A 12,405-nucleotide genomic window follows, 5' to 3' on the forward strand; every position below is an offset into this window, starting at 1 on the left:
CGCATGACACCATATATGCTGCCCTGCATTTGCAATGCTAGACAAGTACACATTCACCTTCGCTGCTTATAATACGCTCTCATAACATGCAGCCCATACCCCACCTCCCGCAGTTCTCTGTTAATATTCAATGGAAAGTGGGGAGGGTGTACAGCACGAGGCTAACGACCTTGGGAAGTGTCCCGGTCATCGCGCTAAGGCCTGTAGCTCCCAGAGGGGATAGCAGGGATCAATCCCTTTACAGCTGAAAGCCTCAAACACAATTCACATCACTATCAGGAAAGGAATTTGTTTAACATGTCATTTGTATCCATGACACATTAACACACAGAACAATAGTGTTTACAAGACATGTGGCAGATACAATATAATCAGCAGAAAAATATTTACATTAGGGGGCTTTTTATTTCCACCATAATGACTGTTGTGTTAGCACTCCCAGGATTACTTTTAGTATTTGGCTATATTAGGTTGCAATGTGTCTGTCTTCAAGTATCCTTCGATTTAATCAGGTAAATGTGTCAAACAGTGCCGTAACTAGACATTTTAGTGCTGAGTGCAAGAAACAGCATCGGCTAGGCAGTCCCCCTTTTTTACGCTTTACAGCAGGCAGTCCCCCTTTTTTACGCATTACGGCAGTCAGTCCTCCTTTTTTATGCATTACTGCAAGCAGTCCCCCTTTTTACACATTATGGGTGGGGTGGGGAGGGAAGTGAAAGGAAGGAAGGAGAGAAAGTGAGTGTGTGTGTGTGTGTGTGTGTGTATTATACTCACCATCTGTGATGAGCGGGCATGATAGATGCGCCTCTCCTCACCTCTTCCGTCTTCCTGCCCTACACTGTGCTCTTCGCAGCACAGGGCATTGTGGATGGGCTGGTTGCGGGCTGGGACAGATGTTATCTCTCCCAGCACATGGGGGCATCGGAGGGGGAGCTGCAGTGCTGCCCTGCTACCTATGTGAGAGGCAGCCGCCGTCATGCAATGTAGCTGGGGGCCGTCCGGTGACGGCGGCGAGGCGCGGCCAGGACACCACAGTGCGGCCGCAGCAATGGCGGAGCGGCCGGGCAGGTGTTGCCAGTGGTCCTGCACCTCCAGCGCATCTGCGCTGTGTGCCAGGCACCACTAGCACACACCTAGTTGCGGCCCTGGTGGCAATGCTCTAAGCGCGATGTACTTAGAAACGTATCACAGTGAATACATGAACTAACTCTCATATGAGACCACTGCATGTAAGCCAATGTGAAAGCTATTTACGCATGGCTTTTGGAGGGCCTGGCCGCAATAGCAGCCGCACGGCCATATGCATAGCGGTCACATCCCCGATGGATGCAACCGCAATGTGATTGACAGGCAAGGCCATGCGTGGCAGAGTTTTGGCGTTGCAGGGGCGGTACCGGGAAACCGGGGGCGGATCAGGACCATTTTCAAGGCGGCTGAATAATGTCACACGCAGCCGCACCGAAACAAAAATGGTGCGCTGCCAGGGGTCAACCTTAGATCCGATGCGTTCACAATGATGGGCGCCTCACATATGCTGGGTGGCTTTGTCCTGTGCTGGGCGGACCTTAGCGTGTGCAGAGATGAATGCAGATTGGCTGTGTATGCAGCCATCTGCATTCATTTCTGAATAACCCCCTTTGTTCGGGTCACTGTGGAAATGTATGCTATACCTTGTCATGGCTGCAATTACTGGTTGAAAGAATGGGCCTAATTCAGACCTGATCGCAGCAGCAAAATTGTTCTCTAATGGGCAAAACCATGTGCACTGCAGGGGGGGCAGCTATAACATGTGCAGAGAGAGTTAGATTTGGCTGGGATATTTTGTTACTGTGCAGAGTAAATACTGGCTGCTTTATTTTTACACTGCAATTTAGATTTCAGTTTGAACACACCCCACCCAAATCTAAATATCTCTGCCCCCCCCACTGCACATGGGGCCTAATTCAGAGTTGATCACAGCAGCAAATTTGTTAGCAGTTAGGCAAAACCATGGCCCTCATTCCGAGTTGATCGTTCGTTATTTTTCATCGCATCGCAGTGAAATTTTGCTTAGTGCGCATGCGCAATAGTCGCACTGCGACTGCGCCAAGTAACTTTGCTCTGAAGATAGTATTTTTACTCACGGCTTTTTCTTCGCTCCGGCGATCGTAGTGTGATTGACAGGAAATGGGTGTTACTGGGCGGAAACACGGCGTTTTAGGGGCGTGTGGATGAAAACGCTACAGTTTCCGGAAAAAACGCAGGAGTGGCCGGAGAAACGGGGGAGTGTCTGAGCGAACGCTGGGTGTGTTTCTGACGTCAATCCAGGAACGACAAGCACTGAACTGATCGCACAGGCAGAGTAAGTGTGGAGCTACTCTAAAACTGCTAAGTAGTTTGTGATCGCAATAATGCGAATACATCGGTCGCAATTTTAGGATGCTAAGATACACTCCCAGTAGGCGTAGGCTTAGCGTGTGTAACTCTGCTAAATTCGCCTTGCGACCGATCAACTCGGAATGAGGGCCCATGTGCACTGCAGGGGGACAGATATAACCTGTGCAGAGAGAGTTAGATTTGGATGTGTTCAAACCTAAAGGCCCATATAGACGGGCCGATGCGGGAGAGATGTGTGCTACGCATCGCCATCCCTGTAGGGGGTACACACAGAGCGATCATGCTCAAATTCTAAGCAATCTAGTAAGATTGCTTAGAATATCGCTCCGTGAGTACCCCCCTTAAATCTAAATTGCAGTGTAAAAATAAACCAGCCAGTATTTTCCCTGCATAGAAACAAAAGAACCCACCCAAATCTAAATCTCTCTGCACATGTTATATCTGCCCCCCTGCAGTGCACATGGTTTTGCCCAACTGCTAACAAATTTGCTGCTGCAATCAACTCTGAATGACCCCCATGGGGGATCATTCCGAGTTGATCGCTAGCTGCATTTGTTCGCAGCGCAGCGATCAGGCTAAAAAACTGCAGTTCTGCGTATGTGGCGCAATGTGCATGCGCGACGTACGGGCACAACGAACGATGTAGTTTTGCACAGGGTCTAGCGATGCATTTCAGTCGCACTGCTTGCCGCAGAGTGATTGATATGAAGTGGGCGTTTCTTGGTGGCAACTGACCGTTTTCAGGGAGTGTGCGGAAAAAGGCAGGTGTGCCAGGAAAAACGCAGGTGTGGCTGGGCGAACGCAGGGCGGGTTTGTGATGTCAAATCCGACACTGAATAGTCTGAAGTGATCGCAAACGCTGAGTAGGTTTTAAGCTACTCTGAAACTACACAAAAAAAATTTGTACCCGCTCTGCAATACAACCGTTTGCACTTCTGCTAAGATAAAATACGCTCCCAGTGGGCGGCGTCATAGCGTTTGCACAGCTGCTAAAAACTGCTAGCGAGCGATCAACTCGGAATGACCCCCATGGTTTTGCCTATTAGAGCATAATTTTGCTGCTGCAATCAGGTCTGAGTTAGGCCCAAAGTTCATGCACATTTCACACTGACCTGCAGTATCACAGTAACAAACATTCACTGCAGTGGAGAAGATGTGATAGTGATGTAATTAGGAAATGGGTAAGCCAAATAATGCAATCATTCTATTTATACAATGACAGTTAAGGAAGGCCATAAAACTCCTGGCACAACTGATGATTTGCCAATTGCAGTAAACTGCATGGTGCACATAAATACAATGGGGGTCATTCCGAGTTGTTCGCTCGGTAAATTTCATCGCATCGCAGCGATTTTCCGCTTAGTGCGCATGCGCAATGTCCGCACTGCGACTGCGCCAAGTAAATTTGCTATGAAGTTAGGATTTTTACTCACGGCTTTTTCTTCGCTCAGGCGATCGTAGTGTGATTGACAGGAAATGGGTGTTACTGGGCGGAAACACGGACGTTTTAAGGGCGTGTGGGAAAAAACGCTACCGTTTCCGGAAAAAACGCGGGAGTGGCTGGAGAAACGGAGGAGTGTCTGGGCGAACGCTGGGTGTGTTTGTGACGTCAAACCAGGAACGACAAGCACTGAACTGATCGCAGATGCCGAGTAAGTCTGAAGCTACTCTGAAACTGCTAAGAAGTATGTAATCGCAATATTGCGAATACATCGTTCGCAATTTTAACAAGCTAAGATTCACTCCCAGTAGGCGGCGGCTTAGCGTGTGCAATACTGCTAAAATCGCCTTGCGAGCGAACAACTCGGAATGAGGGCCAATGTACAGTTACTACGTAGCCACAAATATCACGGTCATTATTAGCCACATCCAGGGGAGTCAGAACATTTATAGGTTGGGGGGGGCAAGATAGATCCTCATTTTGGCGCCCCTGTGGGGCGGAGCCAACAGGGAGGAAGAGGCGATACTATGCGGATGAAAAGGAGGCAGCACCACGGTTGGGAGGAGGCCGCACCATGTAGATGGGGACCGGGAGTCCCACTGACGGAGGTGCTGCGATGCGGAAAGGAGAAGCATGGGACTGCAGCATTGCGCTGGCAAGCACCATTGTGTAGGTGAGGCTGGCCCCCAGGACCTCAGGGGAGCAGGCAGGGTCTGCAACAGAAATATTGGGGCCCAGTACGCAGATATCTCTGGGCCCCCTTCCCCACCTCGACCCCATACATCCCCATCCACTGCCAATACAATTTCCCTTAGGGGAGCAGGAGAGACAGGGGAGTAAGAGAAAAACAAAGAGGGTGTCGGCGAGAGAGAGGAGCAAGAGAGAGTGTCAGGGAGAGAGGTGCAAGAGGAGAGAGAGTGTTAGGGAGAGCGAGCATACGTGCACGCAGGGAGGTTCTGAGTACTTAAAAAAAAAAACCATGCCACCAATCATGGCATGTAGGGGGACTCCTCTCAGGGTTCACTACGGCTGGCCGGCGGTCGGGCTCCCGGCGATCAGCATCCCGGCGCCGGGAGCCCGACCGCCGGCTTACCGACAGCGTGGCGAGCGCAAATGAGCCCCTTGCGGGCTCGCTGCGCTCGCCACGCTACGGGCACGGTGGCGCGCTACGCGCGCCACACTATTTTATTCTCCCTCTATGGGGGTCGTGGACCCCCACGAGGGAAAATAAGTGTCGGTATGCCGGCTGTCGGGCTCCCGGCGCCGGTATACTGAGCGCCGGGAGCCCGACCGCCGGCATACAGAAGACCACCCCTCCTCTCAGGCTGATCTCCCGTGGTGGAGCTGAGAGGTGAGAGCCTGGCGCATCATGGTAGTGGTGCAGTCTTCCGTATCTTCACTCCCTTCCACAGCACTGACTTCAGAGCAGCAAGGTGATGTGTCCATGGCAGGGGCGGGTGGGCGCAGGTATTTAATAATGAATTAAGCTCTCCTTGACCAGCATGAGTGCAGGGACCGTGGCAGGGGCAGGGGGGGATAGTGAGGAATGATCATGGTGCCAGCCTGTGTACTGTCTATGTGGTGGTTGCAGGTGCCTGTGTGCTATCAGTTCCTAGAGGGAATATGATATATGGAGACCATATTATTATTTCTCTAACGTCCTAGTGGATGCTGGGGACTCCGTAAGGACCATGGGAAATAGACGGGCTCCGCAGGAGACAGGGCACTTTAAGAATTTGGATACTGGTGTGCTCTGGCTCCTCCCTCTATGTCCCTCCTCCAGACCTCAGTTTGAATCTGTGCCCGGACGAGCTGGGTGCTACTTAGTGAGCTCTCCTGAGCTTGCTAAAAAGAAAGTATTTTGTTAGGTTTTTTTATTTTCAGAGAGATCTGCTGGCAACAGACTCTCTGCTACGTGGGACTGAGGGGAGAGAAGCAGCCCTACTCTCTGAAGCTAGGTCCTGCTTCTTAGGCTACTGGACACCATTAGCACCAGAGGGATCGTACACAGGATCGCACCCTTTGTCGTCCGATCCCGGAGCCGCGCCGCCGTCCCCCTCGCAGAGCCGGAAGACAGAAGCCGGTGACAGAAGCAAGAAGACTTCGAAATCGGCGGCAGAAGACTCCAGTCTTCATATGAGGTAGCGCACAGCACTGCAGCTGTGCGCCATTGCTCCCACACTAAACCCACATACTCCGGTCACTGTAGGGTGCAGGGCGCAGGGGGGGGGCGTCCTGCGCAGCAATTAGGACCTCTTGGCAAAAGTTGGGCACTGTATATATGCATGAGCCCCCGCCATAATTTTACACAGAAACGCGGGACAGAAGCCCGCCGCTGAGGGGGCGGGGCTTCTTCCTCAGCACTCACCAGCGCCATTTTCTCTCCACGGCTCCGCTGAGAGGAAGCTCCCCAGGCTCTCCCCTGCAGATTCACGGTAGAAGAGGGTAAAAAGAGAGGGGGGGCACATAAACTAAGCGCAAAAACATTATATACAGCAGCTACTGGGTTAACACTAAGTTACTGTGTGATTCCTGGGACATATAGCGCTGGGGTGTGTGCTGGCATACTCTCTCTCTGTCTCTCCAAAGGGCCTTGTGGGGGAACTGTCTTCAAAAAGAGCATCCCCTGTGTGTGGTGTGTCGGTACGCTTGTGTCGACATGTTTGACGAGGAAGGCTATGTGGAAGCAGAGCGTGAGCAAATGAATGAGGTGTCTCCGCCGACGGCGCCGACACCTGATTGGATGGATATGTGAAAGGTTTTAAATGATAATGTTAATACCTTGCATAAAAGGTTGGATAAAGCTGCAACCTTAGGACAGTCGGGGTCTCAGCCCATGCCTGATCCTATGTCGCAGAGGCCGTCAGGGTCTCAGAAGCGCCCACTATCCCAAATTGTTGACACAGATACCGACACGGATTCTGACTCCAGTGTCGACTATGATGATGCAAAGTTACAGCCTAAATTGGCTAAAGCTATACGTTATATGATTATAGCAATGAAGGAGGTGTTGCACATCACAGAGGAAACCCCAGTCCCTGACAAGAGGGTTCATTTGTATGGGAAAAAAAGGCATGCCGACTCAAAAAGGCACATGGAGGTTTTACCTTACAAGGGTGAGGAATTGTTTGGGGAGGGTCTCTCGGACCTGGTCTCCACAGCTACTGCTGGAAAGTCAAATTTTTTGCCATATGTTCCCTCCCAACCTAAGAAAGCACCGTATTACCAAATGCAGTCCTTTCGTTCACAAAAAGGCAAGAAAGTCCGAGGTGCGTCCTTTCTTGCCAGAGGCAGGGGCAGAGGAAAGAAGCTGCACAACACAGCTAGTTCCCAGGAACAGAAGTCCTCCCCGGCTTCTACTAAATCCACCGCATGACGCTGGGGCTCCACAGGTGGAGCTAGGCCCGGTGGGGGCGCGTCTCCGAAATTTCAGCCATAAGTGGGTTCACTCCCAGGTGGATCCCTGGGCAATAGAGATTGTGTCTCAGGGATACAAGCTGGAATTCGAGGAGATGCCCCCTCACCGATACCTCAAATCGGCCCTGCCAGCTTCCCCCTTAGAGAGGGAAATATTGTTAGCTGCAATTCACAAATTGTATCTTCAGCAGGTGGTGGTCAAGGTTCCCCTCCTTCAACAAGGAAAGGGTTATTATTCGACCATGTTTGTGGTACCGAAACCGGACGGTTTGGTCAGACCCATATTGAATTTAAAATCCCTGAACATATACCTGAAAAGGTTCAAGTTCAAGATGGAATCGCTCAGAGCGGTTATCGCAAGCCTGGAAGGGGGGGATTTTATGGTGTCTCTGGACATAAAGGATGCATACCTTCATGTCCCCATTTATCCACCTCATCAGGCGTACCTCAGATTTGTGGTATAGGATTGTCATTATCAATTCCAGACGTTGCTGTTTGGTCTCTCCACGGCACCGAGAATATTTACCAAGGTAATGGCGGAAATGATGGTGCTCCTGCGAAAGCAGGGGGTCACAATTATCCCGTACTTGGACGATCTCCTCATAAAGGCGAGGTCCAGAGAGCAGTTGCTGATCAGCGTAGCACGCTCTCGGAAAGTGTTACAACAGCACGGCTGGATTCTAAATATTCCGAAGTCGCAGTTGATCCCTACGACTCGTCTGCCCTTCCTGGGCATGATTCTGGACACAGACCAGAAGAGGGTTTATCTCCCGATGGAGAAGGCTCAGGAGCTCATGACACTGGTCAGAGACCTATTAAAACCAAAACAGCTGTCGGTGCATCACTGCACGCGAGTCCTGGGAAAGATGGTGGCATCATACGAGGCCATTACCTTCGGCAGGTTCCATGCGAGGACCTTTCAATGGGATCTGTTGGACAAGTGGTCCGGATCACATCTTCAGATGCACCGGCTGATCACCCTATCCTCCAGGGCCAGGGTATCTCTCCTGTGGTGGCTGCAGAGTGCTCACCTTCTCGAGGGCCACAGATTTGGCATTCAGGACTGGGTCCTGGTGACCACGGATGCAAGCCTCCAAGGGTTGGGGGCAGTCACACAGGGAAGAAATTTCCAAGGTCTCTGGTCAAGTCAGGAGACTTGCCTTCACATCAATATCCTGGAACTAAGGGCCATATACAACGCCCTACGTCAAGCGGAGACCCTGCTTCGCGACCAATCAGTTCTGATTCAGTCAGACAACATCACCGCAGTGGCTCATGTAAACCGCCAAGGCGGCACTAGGAGCAGGGTGGCGATGGCGGAAGCCACCAAAATTCTTCGCTGGGCGGAGAATAACGTAAGCGCACTGTCAGCAGTGTTCATTCCGGGAGTGGACAACTGGGAAGCAGACTTCCTCAGCAGGCACGACCTCCACCCGGGAGAGTGGGGACTTCATCAAGAAGTCTTCACGCAGATTGCAAGTCGGTGGGAACTGCCACAGGTGGACATGATGGCATCCCGCCTCAACTAAAAGCTACAGAGGTATTGCGCCAGGTCAAGAGACCCTCAGGCGATAGCTGTAGACGCACTAGTGACACCGTGGGTGTTCCAGTCGGTTTATGTATTTCCTCCTCTTCCTCTCATACCCAAGGTGCTGAGAATCATAAGAAGAAGAGGAGTGAGAACAATACTCATTGTTCCGGATTGGCCAAGAAGGACTTTGTATCCAGATCTGCAAGAAATGCTCACAGACCCATGGCCTCTGCCTCTAAGGCAGGACTTGTTGCAACAGGGGCCCTGTCTGTTCCAAGACTTACCGCGGCTGCGTTTGACGGCATGGCGGTTGAACGCCGGATCCTAGCAGAAAAAGGCATTCCGGATGAAGTTATTCCTACGCTGATAAAGGCTAGGAAGGACGTGACAGCTAAACATTATCACCGTATATGGCGAAAATATGTTGCTTGGTGTGAGGCCAGGAGTGCCCCCACGGAGAAATTCCAGCTGGGCCGTTTCCTTCACTTCCTACAGGCGGAAGTGACTTTGGGCCTAACATTGGGTTCCATTAAGGTCCAGATTTCGGCCCTGTCTATTTTCTTTCAAAAAGAACTGGCTTCTCTGCCTGAAGTGCAGACGTTTGTAAAGGGAGTGCTGCATATTCAACCCCCTTTTGTGCCTCCAGTGGCACCTTGGGATCTGAAAGTGGTGTTGAGTTTCCTGAAGTCACACTGGTTTGAACCACTTAAAACCGTGGAGTTAAAATATCTCACGTGGAAGGTGGTCATGCTATTAGCCTTGGCTTCGGCTAGGCGTGTGTCAGAATTAGCGGCTTTATCACATAAAAGCCCCTATCTGGTTTTCCATATGGACAGAGCAGAATTGAGGACCCGTCCACAATTTCTGCCTAAGGTGGTGTCATCTTTTCATATGAACCAACCTATTGTGGTGCCTGTGGCTACTCGTGACTTGGAGGATTCCGAGTTACTAGATGTGGTCAGGGCTTTGAAGGTTTATGTAGCCAGAACGGCTAGAGTCAGGAAAACTGAGTCGCTGTTTATCCTGTATGCATCCAACAAGCTGGGTGCTCCTGCTTCAAAGCAGACTATTGCTCGCTGGATCTGTAACACGATTCAGCAGGCTCATTCTGCGGCTGGATTGCCGCTGCCAAAATCAGTTAAAGACCACTCCACAAGGAAGGTGGGCTCTTCTTGGGCGGCTGCCCGAGGGGTCTCAGCATTACAGCTTTGCCGAGCAGCTACTTGGTCAGGTTCAAACACTTTTGCAAAGTTCTACAAGTTTGATACCCTGGCTGAGGAGGACCTTGTGTTTGCTCATTCGGTGCTGCAGAGTCATCCGCACTCTCCCGCCCATTTGGGAGCTTTGGTATAATCCCCATGGTCCTTACGGAGTCCCCAGCATCCACTAGGACGTTAGAGAAAATAAGATTTTACTTACCGGTAAATCTATTTCTCGTAGTCCGTAGTGGATGCTGGGCGCCCGTCCCAAGTGCGGACTTCTTCTGCAATACTTGTATATAGTTATTGCTTAAATAAGGGTTATGTTATAGTGCATCAGGGTTGATCTGATGCTCTGTTGTTGTTCATACTGTTAACTGGGTAAGTTTATCACAAGTTATACGGTGTGATTGGTGTGGCTGGTATGAGTCTTGCCCTGGATTCCAAAATCCTTTCCTTCTACTGTCAGCTCTTCCAGACACAGTTTCTCTAACTGAGGTCTGGAGGAGGGACATAGAGGGAGGAGCCAGAGCACACCAGTATCCAATTCTTTCTTAAAGTGCCCCGTCTCCTGCGGAGCCCGTCTATTCCCCATGGTCCTTACGGAGTCCCCAGCATCCACTACGGACTACGAGAAATAGATTTACCGGTAAGTAAAATCTTTTTTTTTTTTTTTTACATATAAAATATATATATATATATATATATATACTTCCCAAATGGGACTGGCACTCTCCTGTCAGGCGTCTCAAACCTCGGTGCCTTCTGTGGTGATGATGCAAGCTTCCGGAAAGAAACAGCGGCACTCGAGGATTTTGTAAATGGTAAAGAGTGTATTCAAAATCGTTTACATGAAGCCGACGTTTCGGGGCTCACATGCCCCTTTGTCAAGGTGTGTAACAGTGATTGAGTGTGCAGACTTACCTTATATCCCACTGGGATATAAGGTAAGTCTGCACACTCAGTCACTGTTACACACCTTGACAAAGGGGCATGTGAGCCCCGAAACGTCGGCTTCATGTAAACGATTTTGAATACACTCTTTACCATTTACAAAATCCTCGAGTGCCGCTGTTTCTTTCCGGAAGCTTATATATATATATATATATATATATATATATATATATATATATATATATATATTACACGATATAGAGATATATATATATATATATATATATATATATATATATATAATGAGGCATTTGTATGAGCCGAAATTCACATTATAGTACACAGTATGGGCCGAAATTTATATTATAGCACACGATATGAGGCGAAATTCACATTATACCACACGGTATGAGCCGAAATTCACATTATACCACACAGAATGAGCCAAAATTCACATTATAGCACATAGTATGAGCCGAAATTCACATTATAGCACATGGTATGAGCCGAAATTCACATTATAGCACATGGTATGAGCCGAAATTCGCATTATAGCACACGGTATGAGCCGAAATTCACGTTACACCACACAGAATGAGTCGAAATTCACATTATAGTACACAGTACGAGCCGAAATTCACATTATACCACACAGAATGAACCGAAATTCACATTATACCACACAGAATGAGCCAAAATTCACATTATAGCACATGGTATGAGCCGAAATTCACATTATAGCACACAGTATGAACCGAAATTCACATTATAGCACACGGTATGAGCCGAAATTCACGTTACACCACACAGAATGAGTCGAAATTCACATTATAGTACACAGTACGAGCCGAAATTCACATTATACCACACAGAATGAACCGAAATTCGCATTATACCACACAGAATGAGCCAAAATTCACATTATACCACACAGAATGAGCCGAAATTCACATTATAGCACACGGTATGAACCGAAATTCACATTATAGCACACGGTATGAGCCGAAATTCGCATTACACCACACGCTATGAGCCGAAATTCATGTTATAGCACATGGTATGAGCCGAAATTCACATTATAGCACATGGTATGAGCCGAAATTCACATTATAGCACATGGTATGAGCCGAAATTCGCATTATAGCACACGGTATGAGCCGAAATTCACGTTACACCACACAGAATGAACCGAAATTCACATTATACCACACAGAATGAGCCGAAATTTACATTATAGCACACACAATGAGCCGAAATTCACATTTCAGGGAGAATGACAGCAGGGACGTAGGTACAGGGAGAGGGGGGTGTAGTATGGTATGCCGGTGGCCAGGCTCCCAGCGGCCAGCATACCGGCGCCGGAATCCCGAACGCCATCATACCGACAGCTGGGCAAGCGCAAATGAGCCCCTTGCGGGCACAGTGACATGCTACGCTATCTATTCTCCCTCCAGGGGGGTCGTGGACCCCCAAGAGGGAGAAAAGGTTTCGGGATCCCAGCGCCGGTATACTGTGCGCTGGGATTCCAACAGCCGGGAACCTACATA

This window comes from Pseudophryne corroboree, chromosome 11 (genome assembly GCF_028390025.1).
Source record: "Pseudophryne corroboree isolate aPseCor3 chromosome 11, aPseCor3.hap2, whole genome shotgun sequence".
Taxonomy (NCBI): domain Eukaryota; kingdom Metazoa; phylum Chordata; class Amphibia; order Anura; family Myobatrachidae; genus Pseudophryne; species Pseudophryne corroboree.